The following is a 14,453-nucleotide window of genomic DNA, read 5'->3' on the forward strand; positions in this document are numbered from 1 at the left end:
AACTTCTTCTTACATCCTCAAAATAGAGATAATAAAAACTAATAAACTAAATACATAATAAAAGCTTGAGAATGCGTTTCTCTCTGCGTTGTATCTGATTGTGGTTGCATTGAATGTAGGACTTCTTCTTGGTGAAATGTTTGAACTGTGATGTATGACACTTGCAGCTACCATAGAGAGCTCTATGACTAAAAAGGAAAATGAACTAAAGACTAAAGGCTACCATAAATTTTTGAAGATATGCAGTAAAACATTCTGTTCCAACTTGTTTTGAAGACCTGGGGTACTCTAGTTTTAACAAGGAACGAAAGAATATTAGTCTCAAAATGAAACTTCTAAATAGATCAAGCCAGACAATGATATAATGACAACAGAAATATAAGTTCTAAAAAGGATGGTGTTGTTTATGTCAGCATGTGTAATGCAGATGCTGTGAATTTTATTGTCTCGATCTAGAGTTGTGGTGGAGGATGATGGTAATTTCGCGAGGAAGCTTCGTGGATGGTTAGCTTTGGGTTTGATTAGGCCGGTGCACGAAACACTCGGGAATAGTAACGGTTGGCGATACTAACAGGCCCTACCCATGCTCGTTTATGCATAATTGAGAAGAGTATAATGCAATATGTAGAAGGCTGTTATGTATAATGGGAGAAGGGCGGTGTCAGACGAAGTAAGATAAGCCGCGCTGTATATTAAACCCGCATAACGACAGCATAATAACAACACACATTTAGCTAATTCACCCCTATGGTCCGTGAACGTGTTCAGTTAAAATGGCCCCAGCGATGGACCAGGCCAGATTCGCTAGAGGAATTAACGCCAGAATCCTGACGTGAGAACGGACCACACAGGCTAACAGACGCATGTTTATGTTGGTATTATTTGTGTCAAATATTTAATCCGAAAGATGTGTACCGGGACAGTACGGGATCTCTGGAATAAGAATGAGATAGTATAGGTATGATATGGAAGGAAGGAAGGATAACGCTCGATATATGTATCATATCTTATTGCAAGTGTATGATACTATTCTGCTCTCTCGCATGTGAGTATCAGCGCTGCAGTAGTCTCTTCTTCCTCCTTTCCTCCAAAATAGCAGTAACAAAGGATTTTGGGGAAAAAAATACCTCAGAATGCCAAAAATAACAATAGATTATAGTTTTATACTGATATCTTTGAAGAATTTCCTTAATATTTCAGTTTATGCTAAACTTGTTTTAACAGTAAATTATGGCTTACTCTTGGAAATATTTAAGCATCTGAATACATCATCCTGAATAATTGAAAGAAGAATTATACTCAAAAGTACTATGCAGATGATGAAGTATACTATGCAAGTGATGAATTAACTGGTACTAATTTGAATCAGAGAATTTGCTCTCACATATTCACTTCTCACTTCTACAGAGTGGTAAAGGTCAACAAGTAACCAAAATTGAAATTTGTGTCATCAGTACTGGCAGCTAAGGTACACGCCAGAAGTTGGAAGAATGAAATGTTTCTGTATATAATTCATATACATGCAGCTGGCAAGAAAAAAAAAAAAATCAAGAAGTAAATCCATAATGCTGAAAATCAAAGTGCTACAGTGAAAAATATTTTACAAAATGTAGAGTAAGTTGAAACCCCTTTAAATGCAAACAAACCAACACATATCTGACTTATCTACATTCATACTTTCCTTAACCATTACTAATGTTCTTAACTATTATTACAATATTTTAGATTGCTGGCATAATGGCAATTAAAAAAAAATAAAAAATGCCGTATGGCAGCAAATACTGCTGTTACCGGCTGTGGCACTTTGAGTTAACATGCCACCAGGTGGTTTAGGACAAAAACTAGAGGTGTGAGTTTGACAGATTTGTTTGCAAAACCCAAGATAGGCAGTGCACAAACTTTTTCCATTTTAAAACACATTGGCAAACTTCAGAGTTTGCTAGAACACTTTAAAACAGTTTTACTTTGCTTTCTATAGCTGTAAAGGCACTAATCTCAATCCAGTTCCGCTGGTGAAATTATTATAAAAACCCTGCAACAACAAACTAAAAGACTTGCCTCTGCAAAGAAAATCATCCACTTTGTTAAAACTGAATCTCCAAATGTTCTGAGTCTATTGCTTCTCTGTTTCTCTTACAGAGGGATGAATGAAGCACACAAGTACTGATGATTGGCTGGATTTGTTTGCAACAGCTGCATGAGGAGTTGCCAAATGTGTTTTCATGTAAGATAGCCTAAGTGCCTGATAAGCATTAAAATTCACTTTTATTCTTTAGCAAAAATAAAAGTACACTATTGCTACAAAAAGTATGACTAAATCCTTAAATATAATATACTTGTCTTTTTCGGCTTGTTTCATGCTGTAGCAAGAGCATAATTGGAGAATGTGGCCTCCTTTGTGGCACACTTGCCCTTACTATCAGATATTTTCCATGAACAATGCTCAACATATATATTTTTTTAATTAATATGCTGCTAGAAATCCTTCAAAAACTCAGTGGAAAATACATGTACAAGTGTAAAGTAGCTGAATAATACCTTCATTTGAAAACCATCTTAGAACTATAACGGAAAAAAATATACATATACAAAAACAAAACAAATGCTCAGCTAAAAGAAAGGTTGTCTCTCGGTTGCTACTTCTCTGATTTATTCACCACTGCTTTTCTCTTCTTAGCTGACTGCTCTTTCTCTTTAGCTTAGAAAAATCTACCTTTCATAGTTGATCATTTCTGTCTTTGAAACTGTAGGCCAAACAACAGCACTTAACCTCTTTGCAGGAATCCTGTGAGCTGCTGTCTATTAAGACACACAAGCCTGAGCTATTGTCTTATATTCTTTCTCTATAAAAAGAAAAAAGAAAAAAGAAAAAAGAAAAAAGAAAAAAGAAAAAAGAAAAAAGAAAAAAGAAAAAAGAAAAAAGAAAAAAGAAAAAAGAAAAAAGAAAAAGAAAAAGAAAAAAAAAGCAGGCTGTATAACACCTTGCATGATGCAGCCTTCTCCCACCTAAATGCCAATAGAATTTGTTATTCTTTCCCCACATACATCAGAGTGCATTGTATTTTGGGGTCATACAGCAAATGAACTCTTTATCTCCTATTCTGATTCTTTCATTGTATTTGTCATTGTAGCATCTCCATGTTTCCAGTACTATATAAGGAGATATGATTAACTTTTTTGTACTCTTTAAGTAGTGTACAGAGTATTCCAGATTTTTCTTTAAACAAAACATGCACATGAATCTACACATACCTACATGCACAATATCAGGGATAATAAACCTCACCCTTAAATAAGACTATAGCCTTCAAATATCCCTATTTCTTGCAGATGACCTTATCGATCCCCACAAAGACAAATCCCTGGTGTAGAAAGTTTTGCTATTCTAGAGGAAATATAATTGTCACCGAGGTTGAGTGTCCCATGTAATTATTCAACTGCTTTAGTTGTTAGGCAATCTACACCCAAGTTTTTGAGTGTTCTGAATGTAAGGAGTGAACACAATCTGATGTGCTGTACAATGCTGTCCTGGAAGGCAGAAGACAAAACCTTTGCTGTTTCTGTTTCTGAGAAAAGCTGCATGTTTCCTACATTCTGGGCTTCCTACCCAGGAATGCTGGAGTTGATCTGTACTATTGCTAAAATGTCATTAATTCAGAGATAACTTCTTTTTTTTTTTTTTTTTTTTTTTTTTTTTTTCTATTTCTCTATCATCAGCTCCCTGGATATTTCCATGAAATTTGAACTGCCGTTGCTAAGGAGATAATCCATTTCTGCTGATTAGTCATCCTCTGCTGTCATAAGTGGCTTTACAGCAGAACTGTTCATATAGTCACTGGTTCTGATGTCACAAAGACTGGGGTTCCACAACAGAGCAAGTAGAAGGCAAGTATAATAATTCTTTCCATTAAACCAGAAAGCAAAATTGCATAATTATAGTAAATTCTTCAGGAAAAATCAATGACAAAATGCAAAAGTGGATGTCTAAAAAAATCTGTGAGTGATTTAACAACTCCTTAAACTAAATGAAACCTTTAGTGACATTTGAGAGCACTGAGGAATGAATTAATTTTTTGGATAAGCAGAATCATTTCTATGGCATAAACTATTTTTCAAACTGATTTTCTATTAAGACAGTCTCATAAAATGAATTTCTAGCTTTATTTGAAAATCTATTCAGTTTTGAATGAGTCACTCAGTGCCTACACATAAGGGAATCTTGCAGTCCAAATACTATTTAGGATTCAAAATGAAACCATGTTTTATGTCTGAATAGTGTACTATAATTACCTCAGTTTATAACTGTCATTTAAAAAAAAAAAAAAAAAAGTAAGCATAACCAATGCAGATGATTATATTCATCTACAGCAAAAACTGTTTTGTCATTATTTGGAAATATATGGACTGACCTCCAAAACAAAAAAGGAAATATTGAGTTTTGAGTTTCCTAAGTCAGGAATGACAAGAGAGCAGGAAATGGAAACACATTCTGCTTCCCAAATGTGCCACCATTCATGATTATATGAACTCACTTAAAAAGTTTTGCTATAGGGTAAATGTCACTTTCTTTGTTAGACTGTATATCTTGACCTCTGTCTAGTTCAGATAGACAGAATGAGGTGACTTGTAAAGTAAATAACAATTTTTGCTCTAACCAGACAGTTTAATTTTAATGATCTCAAAGAAATGTTTTTACATAGAATTGTACTACATAAGAATGTAAATGCACACAGTAAGTAGAAGGTAACTTGCAACTTAATAAAGTATAGCATAATTTTTTGGTAGAGCATGTGGATGAAAAAGAAGTATTTTTTGCCTTCTTTGTAACTCTGCGAATTTTCAATTCAAATCAATTTTACAAAAAAAGCATGTTCTTATTACAAATTTGTTTATTATCTCATGGTAAAACTGTTCTTGCTCTCCTAAGGACATAACCCTTCTGGTAAAGAAGTCTGTTATATTAAACAGAATTATCAAATTGCAGTGTTAAGGGCAGTGTTCTTAACAGTACTGAAAATATTGCCAAAAGATTTCTGGATTTGCTTCTTTTATCAGCTTTTAGTATTTGAAGATAATCTCACAGGTATCAAACTCTAGCCAGTATGTAAATTCTATAGAAATTTTCTGCCTATGCTTTAATGCCATCTCACAGTCCCTTGAAAGCAATATGCATATCGCTTTCCTCTCTGTATCAATCTGATGTTGAACTCCTTTGTATATGATAGGAATAGCTATAGAAATATCTGTTCTTCTTTCTTCAAGGTGTTCTTGCCTTGCCATTTAATCAGTCAAATGGGTTAAGGAAAAACTTCACTTGGAGGAGGATTGTAACAATTGCTCCACACTGACGTTAAAGCAAAACAGATGACACATTTTTCAAGTAATGCATAATGCCATGTTTTATGATAATCCATTTTGCAAAAGAAGACAGTCAGTGAAAGATTTTGTTTTCACAAGTAACAATATGAACTGAAAGACTTAATTTTTTAATCTCTTTACACTGTATCTATATAGATTGGCAGAAGCATATTTTCTAGTTTTGGATGAAATAATAATTAATCAAAAGGGAAAATGGGTATGTGTATCCTCTGCCTGGTCTGAGAAAGCCAATTAAATGGCATCAGTATTTAAAGCTTCAGTAAGTGTACATGTGAAATATCATCCACAGTTTTGCTAAAGGGCATGTCAGTTTACGAAGTAAGTAATGATTACAGTATTCTTTTAGAGAGAAGAAAAATAATAAAAGGAAAAGAGAACATTTGGTTAAAAACAGAGAAGGAAAAAGCTCTGTACAGTGATAAGAGTACGAATAAGAACAGGTTAATTCCAAACAAAAACAAATAATAACGAATTTCTACCCACACATCCTTGCAGTTCTGTTAAGAAAATGGTAGAATTGTTTCTTAACCATTTGCCTATGTCTGGCATTTCATATTTCAGGGATGGGATCAGCTAGAGGAATGATCTAGAATATTTCCATATATTTTGCAAGACCACAAATTTGAAATTATTACTTGAAGAAGCAGAAAGAAATACCCTCTATTTGAATCTTAAAGGATATTTTTCTGACTAATACAGCAACAACAGGAACAAAAACAAATAAAGAAACAAACCAAAACCAGAGAAAGAATGCAAAGAAAAACTTATTGAAGTAATGCATTTATTTTCTATTTTATTAATTCAAACAGCTCCACATTTTAAACAGCCTGACATGGGAGATCAAGGTAAAAAGTAAACATTTCCAGGGCTGCCACGGTGAATGATTCTTACTATCAACTGTGTCAAATTCCCACCTTGCTTTGTTTATCTGACCCATTAATAAACCATGAAGTTCTTCAGGGACCACCTATCTCTCTGTGCCCTAACTGTAAGGGGAATCCTAGTCTGAATGAGGGACAATATATCATTTCAGAAAACAAATGACACTAATTCAATTAAAAAAACATCTGAAGAACAAAAGGGAAGAATATGACTGGGAACAGATTCTTCGGTATGTTATTAAACAAATGTCACCTAAAATAGGCTATACTTAGCATAAATTTTAGCAGAGAATATAAATAACTACTGGGGAAAAAGAAAACAAAAAGAAAAAAAAAATAAAAGGAAACAAAAACACCTATACAATTTTTTTCAGGTAATGGAAAGCCTACATATACTGGGAAAACCGTCAGAGAAATTTCTGTGTCCTTCATAAATCAGGTAGCAATTCATATTTTTCACTAATTTGTGAAATCACAGTGGATGTGGGTGGATCCAGTTCCTATATGCTCATACATAGAGCAGAACAGTACATTTAACCATGAACATTAGCATTGTATGAAGTAGTAGGAAGTCCATCTTGATGTTGCCAGAGGTGTGAATCTGTGCTCTTATGATGAAAAACAGTAAAATAAAAAATTGTAAAGTTATATGTTTGTCGTTATTGTTTTTCAGGAAAACTAGTAAAGCTCTACAAACAAAAATTTTAATAAAATCTTTTGTTCTCACAAATTTAAAATATTTATATATATTTATAGAAAGAATTTTTAAATACGTTAAAATTCGATTTTAAGTGTTGGTGGATGATTTTTGCTCTTTTAATGGAAGTCAAATACTCCTTTGGATTTTCATACAACTTTGGAAAGTAAAGACAGTGACAATTTATATTGATTTCACTTCCTGTTTTATAATTGACTTTGCCTGAATTTTCTCATGATCATTCCAATTTAGAATCACAGAATAATCCAGTTTGAAAGGGACCCATGAGGTTCACTGAGCCCAACTCCAGGCTCCACACAGGATCAATCACACAAAAATCAGATCATATGTCTTCTTGAACTCCAGAAGCTTGGGACCATGATCACTGCCCTAGGGAGCCTGTTGCCTAAACATTTTTCAGTGAAGAATCTTCTTCCGACATCCAATCTGACCCTCCTCTGTCGCAGCTGCAAGTCATTACCTTAGATTCTATCACTGTCACCAGAGAGGTCTGATCAGCACTTCCCCTCAGCTTCCCTTGTGAGAAGCCGTAGGCCACTGTAAGGCTTCCCTTCACTCTCCTCATCTCTGGGCCGAACAAACCAAAGGACTTCACCTTCTCCTTATACATCTTTCCCCTCTAAGTCCTTCATCATCTAGTGATTGATTCAAATACTTAAAAACTGTTTTGGTTTGCATATAAATTGATCCCAAATTGGCAATAGAAATGTTGATGATGAAAACACTCCAGTTAAATTACACATAGAGAAAGTTTTGAACAACAAATTGTTCCTTGTAGCATTTTTACCTATATAAACACTTGCAAGTTATAAGCTCACCCATATAATATGAAGGTAGTCTTAATTACATAGTCTATTACATCATCTTGACCTTTCACCCACGTTCTCAGCCATGCACTGAAGAAAATCAGGGAGTGACACACTGTAGACTTTACCTGCTTAAGTAAGTACCTGCTTGAAAGAGAACTTGTAGCTAAAATAATGGCTGCCAGAATATGACATCATAACAGCCTCTATTTTAGATACAGAACAGAATTTTTTGTTTTTAAGGATACTGCCACATCACAGAAAAAGCTATGTGAAAGCATTTTGAATTTGCTTGTAATTTACTCATTAATCTTAACCACAGTAACACAGCATTTAGATCAAATTGCAAAAAAGGCAAAAGTACTGTAAGTGTCTTATTTCACATACTGATATCCAAACTTCATCTACTTTTCTGCATACTGTACTTTCTAGTCTCACAGGGGCCTTAGTACAGGGGAAGAGGGTCACAAAGACAGAATGCATTGCAAGGACATACTCAGATACACTGAGGTTAAAAGAGAGAGAAAATGAAGTAAAATTCACAGTCTTATTAGAATCTATAAGAGAAATACTTTTCTGCTTTCTGTTTTACCTTTTTTTTTTTTTTTTTTTTTTAAGTTTCAGCTATGCCCTACTTTCCTACTTTTAATTTAGGAGTCAAAGTCTTAGCCTCATGAAACTCTCATATGCTTTTATTCTTTCTATAAAAAGAAATACTGAAGCATTAACTGTGATATATGTGTGTATAGACTATATTGTGTCACAGTAATAGTCAGTTAGGTGGAAAATGACTGAAATTAAGAGACTTGCATCAGCATGAAGCTGCTATAATGTACGGGAATCAGCCCCATCCTGGATGCATTTTAATGTACAAAATGAAAATGAGATACAAAGAAAGGCATGCTTATGACTTTCTGATATAACCAGCACCCCCCACTGCATGTAACTTCATTTTAGAAAATGCAAATGATTTATTCAGATACAGTACCTACATCTTTCTAGCACATTCTTTTACAGTAATTCCATTTGAATGCAGACATCTGCTGACATACTATGAAGTACCAATTAAGCTTTCTATATGTGTCATTTAACTGGAGTGTTTTCATCATGGACATGACCACTGCCTAATTTAGGATCAATTTGTATGCAAACCAAACCAATTTTTAAGTATTTGAAATCAATCACTAGAATACTGAAAGTTCTGCATATTTGAAATATTGAAGTTATCCATTCATTGTGCTCCATTTAAGCTGTGCACAGAATAAGGCAAGAGGATTGTGTGGAGGAAAAAAAAAAAAAGAAAAAAAAAAAAAGTTGTGTGATTATGTAATTAATTCCAATGCAGATGTACAAAAAGAGCACTGGTAATCTTCATTACAGCTTTTCCTTACTCTGAGCAGCTGTCTCTGCAAACTTACCTTTCATTTAGCAAATGAGTGCTGTGAGTTAAATGTAATTGCCTATGGTTTTTTTTGTTTTTTTTTTTCTTCTTTTTTTTTAACAAGAAAAATAATAACTGATAATTCCAGTAGGTGAATATATATTATCTCCCATATTGATTAACAACAAGATATATGATAGAACTAATTGAAAACCTTATTGCTCCCATATTTTTCCTGTACAAAAAAAAGCCTCTGTTTTCACTAGGATCCTATGTCAATTTTTATTTTTATTTCAAAGCAAATGGACATGTCCCAGACCTCTTTTAATTTTCAAAGTGAAAAGCAGAGGCTGTTGCCACTTAAGCTAAAGTACTTTCATGTCAAACTTGGCCTATGCCTCTTTGTGTTAGAAGCAGTGGCATGAGTGGTAATGTAGGGCATCAAGTAGTCCTTCCACTCAGTTCCACCAACACTTTCCTGCTTGTGTCCCCAGCCCCTGAACATCATCTTGGGGAATTTATGGCTTGTTTATTAAACTTAGCATTATGCAAAATGATAGAATCATAGAATTGTTTTGAGTTGAAAGAAACCCTTAAAATTTCAACTCCCCTGCAATGAACAGGGACATCCACAGCTAAATCAGGATCTTCAGAGTCCTGTACAGCCTGACCCTTGTCTCCAGAGACAAGGTTTCCACCACATCTCTGGGCAACCAGTTCTAGGGCGTCACTGAACCTACTGTAAAAAACATTTTCCTTAAATCTAGTCTAAATCTCCCCTCTTGTAGTTTGAAACCATTTCCTTTTGTCCTGTCACAATACGACCTGTTAAAGGATCTTTTCCCTTCTATTTTATGAAAATATATTTATAGAAAAGTTTTTATCAAGTCTCCTCAGAGCTTTCTTTTTTCCAGGTTGAATAGCCCCAACTATCTCAGTCTGTCCTTGTAAGAGAGGTGTGATATCTCTTAGAATCATAGAATCATAGAATCACAAGGTTGGAAAGGACCTACAAGATCATCTATTCCAACTGTCCTCCCATTACCGTTGCTACCACAAGCCACTAAATCATATCTCGTAGCTCCTCATCCAGACACCTCTTGAATACTGCCAAGGAGGGTGACTCCACCACCTCCCTGGGCAGCCATTCCAGTGCCTGACCACTCTCTGAGAGAAAAAGTTCTTTCTTATGTCTAGACTAAATCTCTTCTGTTACAACTTGTGCCCATTTCCTCAGGTTCTGTTTGTTGCCTGGGAGAAGAGGACAAGCCCCTCCTCATCACAACCTCCCTTCAGGAAATTGTAGAGTGTACTGAGGTCTCCCCTGAGCCTCCTCTTCTCCAGGTTAAACAATCCTAGCTCCCTGAGCCACTCCTCATAAGAGTTGTGCTCCAGACCCCTCACTAGTCCTTGTCAGCAGGGCTGTTCTCTAACCTTAAATTACCCAAATTGTACTGATAGCAAAGGTTGCCATGACCCATGCACAAGACATTGCACTTGGGTTTTTTGAACCTCTTGAATTTCACCTGGGCTGACCAATAAAGTTTGTGTCTGGATAGCATCCTATTCCTTGGGTGTGCTGATAGCACTGCAGAGAATGGTGTCCTTTAGAAATATGCCACTCAAAGGTTGAACTTTTTCCAGTTCAAAACTGCTCCTCTGAAACATGGCCTTTAGATGAGAAGCACACATTTTTCTATTACTCAATTATTATTATTTTAATCAAAATAAAATGAAAACTGTCAAAGAATATTGGAGTATTCCTCACCCCACATGTATGTTCTCACTGGATCAACTTGGTTGATAGCAACAATCAGGGTTAAAGGGATGGTCTGTTTTATTTAATGTATCATTGAATTCAGGGGCTACACAACATGCTTCTTTTACATTTTTATTTATAGAGTAAGCTTCTAGTAAAAAAAAAAAAAAAAAGTTGTAAAACATGTAAAATTGATGAATAAGATTTTTTTTTTGCCTTTTTTTTTTTTACACCCAGAGAAAAAACATCCATTTTGAACAAAGTTTAGGTCTACTTTGCCTAAGAGAACAAGTTTGAAATTCTACTAGTTTAATAGCTCGTCTTCTAAATTAAGTATATGACAGACCAAAGACCTGAGACTCGTAATCTTTTTCTGCAAATATAAGTCATGCTTTTTTAGATCTGAGAAAGTGCACTCTACTAAAGTCTTTCTTGATTCACTAGGTGGTTTAAGTTCTTAAAAGACCCTTGAAGCTTCACTTACACTTTTAAAATTAAGCTTTCTCTTTCAAAATTAAAACAAATTGAGAGCCCCCTTTTTTAATTTTTTTAAGAAAATTTGAATTTACTTGAAACTGAAATAAAACCTTTATTTCAAGTTGAAATTCTCCCAAACTCACTAACATTTTCTTCTCAATTTATTAGCTTGTAGAAACCCCAGATTAAATATGCTCAACATCAGTTTAACTTCGCTTCTACTGAATTGATAGGAATATTAAAATCAACATTAATGGGAAAATGGCAATACTTCTTTTAGAAAGAAATACAGCTGACTAGAAATTTAGAAGATCAAAAATGAGTGTAGAGTGAGCATTTTTCCTTAGGGCTTAAGAATAAACTTTTAACTTTCATGCCTAATGCTAAGTAATGTTTGTTCTGCTTTATTCCAGGGAATGTAGGGAACTGACCTCAATGGCATGATTATGGATATTCAGTAGATGTTTTCTGAAAGTATATAACACCTCAGTTCTTTCGGATAAAAGGCAGTAGCTAATCAGAAAGTGTATTCCAAAAAGCTGTTATTGATCTGAATAAACATTAAAAGCCATGATGATTTTATTTTTCACAATAATCTTTTTTCTCTGATTTTCACATACTCCTGTTAGTTATATTTTATAAATTAATGTTGTAAATTAATTAAGTACATTAAATTTGCTTTATTTTACATGATTATTGATTTGAAGTCCAGCCCTGTCTTGCCACAATGATCCCAAAATATACCATTTCAGTAATTCAAAGGACATTCTAGATATTCAGGCTTGTACCTAAAAGCCTGATACAGACAATACAACACAAAACATGCACTGAGAAAACCAAAAGAGATATTATGTCAGATCCATACAGAAACCAAAGGATATGCAAGAGAGAGAGACTTGAAAAAACAAAACAAACAAAAACCTACATTTACCATCATGTACCATAGCAGTTTGCTCAATACAAAATTTAGTATAGATACTAATGAAATAATTTCTGTTCATTTTATTAGTTTAAAAATATAAGGTATACAATTTGTGATGGTACTAAATTGCTATGGCTTTTTACTTTTGTTTCAGCTATTACTTCTTCAGTGATTCCTGGAATGTACTTACAGCTTACCTTCATAACCTAATTCAGCATAGAATATAAGTTTTGAAATATCCAAATAACCAAAATTGAGTAATTAGTTGATTAGCTTAGCAAATCTGAAGGGTGTGTCTGTGTGTGTGTGTGTATGTTATCTCATTTAATATGGTACAGAGGCCCAAAACTAGATTGATTCTCCATAATACATTTGTCTCTTCTAATTTGCCTCAGTTGGAATAGATGCAATTTTTTTAAGCACTTCTCCTTCCCACCAACTATTGATTATACAGGAAATAAAGTAATAATGCTTTCCTAAGATAGCGAGAAGATTTTGCTACTTGAAATTTTGATGTTGAAAATTATATGGTCTGACTTATGTATTAGTCTCAATTTGGATTAAAAAAAGCAACACGTATTACTACAGGATAGACTTTATTACTTCAAAGAACAGTTCGCAGAAAACTAGACACTTCTGTTGAGGAAATCATAAGTCTTATCTGGTCACTCCCCTCTAAATGATATTTTTACTTTTATCTTCTCTGTTAAAGTTTAAGACAAAGCAGTGAATAAACAGAAGAACTTTTCTTAACACAGATATAACTCCATTATTTTCTTCGTCTAAAACTGATGGCAACAGACTCTAAAATGAAAAGTGTATTTTGAGTACAGCTAGGATCGGAAAGAAAGGGGTTATTTAAAAGAAGCTGAAGGGTTGCTATGAGAAGCAAGGTAGTAGAAGAGAAAGATAATAAAACACAAAAGAATTAAGAGTGAACAACTGATTTCCAATAGAAATTTAAGAACTGAAATTTAAAATTTTGCGCTGTCATCACAGTTTCACAGGCATTTAATTTAAATCAGGGACAGACTTCCAAACTTGCTGAAATAGGGAAAGTGTAAGTGAAGGAGAGACTTATTTATGGGACAACAACTGATAAAACTTTTTTTGCTTGGTAAGTATACAAATGTATCTAAATCTATGACAGTAAGAAAAAGAAGACAGAAGATCTTAAAGTTGTTGACAGTTGAACACATTTTCTTCATTGTCTCCATTCCTTTCACATGTCTGAAGAGTACATCATATAAAGCTCAAGATTACAGGAAAGGCTCTGATGAATCATATCCATCTCACCATTTCTGAGAAATATGTTAGTAGCAATTTCAGTGCTGAATTTTTCCACAACAGACTTGGAACTAAGCAGGAGAATAAAATGGAAAATCAGCCCCTCCATCACATTCAGTATCTCATTAAGCTCATGGATGTTTGGATTGGTAAAAGCAACTATTTCTTATGGGAGTAAGATTGGGGTAGTGTTTTCTGTGCTTCTTGGAGGAAACATTCATCATCAGGACTGATGCTCTGTGACTTTGAATTTGATATAATGGTCACAAAAAAGCAAAATGTGTTTTATCATCAGTGATACAACTTCAAGGACTAACATACTTATTGCCTCTCTCACTTTCTCTTAAAAATGGTACATATTACTGTAAATTGATAATTATCTCTGGGAGTTTCTTATATGTGTTAGCATTGTTTAGGGGCACTTGGGATGTGCATTAAGGTGAAAAACATACTGAGTGGCTTGTGTATAAATTCAGGCAAACCCCTACAATGATGAAGAGATGAGATTCTCTTCGCAAGGTGTTCCTTCTTCAGAGGAAGAAATTTGGAGTGATGTAAGCTGTTTGTCATTATCAGCAGAGAAATATATATCAGCTTATAAAGAAAGACTTCTAGGAAAAAAAAAAAAATATATATATATATATATATATAAAACACCAAATTTACCTGAAGGTGGAAATGGAAGTTGTTATATGAAGTATGATGTTGCTGTGTGCTCTAATTTGTTCTGCTTTGAGAAAATAAATAAATAAATAAATAAATAAATAAATAAATAGATTTACAGGATCAGTGATAAGTATCAGTGAAAGGGCTTTTTTTTTTTTTTCTTGTCCTTCCTAGCTG

The 14,453-nt window shown here is 34.1% G+C and overlaps 1 long non-coding RNA gene across 1 annotated transcript in view; it reads left to right on the plus strand.

The window, feature by feature from the left end:
- The window catches only part of LOC107309477, a 103,983-nt gene extending 99,723 nt beyond the window's left edge, over positions 1 to 4,260 (plus strand). Inside the window, exons 6-7 of the long non-coding RNA XR_004306086.1 lie at positions 2,140 to 2,224; positions 3,718 to 4,260. This is a non-coding gene — a long non-coding RNA (uncharacterized LOC107309477). The remainder of the gene's footprint in view (positions 1 to 2,139; positions 2,225 to 3,717) is intronic.
- The last annotated feature ends 10,193 nt before the right edge of the window (positions 4,261 to 14,453 follow it).

The sequence above is a fragment of the Coturnix japonica genome, chromosome 2, assembly GCF_001577835.2.
Source record: "Coturnix japonica isolate 7356 chromosome 2, Coturnix japonica 2.1, whole genome shotgun sequence".
Lineage (NCBI taxonomy): Eukaryota > Metazoa > Chordata > Aves > Galliformes > Phasianidae > Coturnix > Coturnix japonica.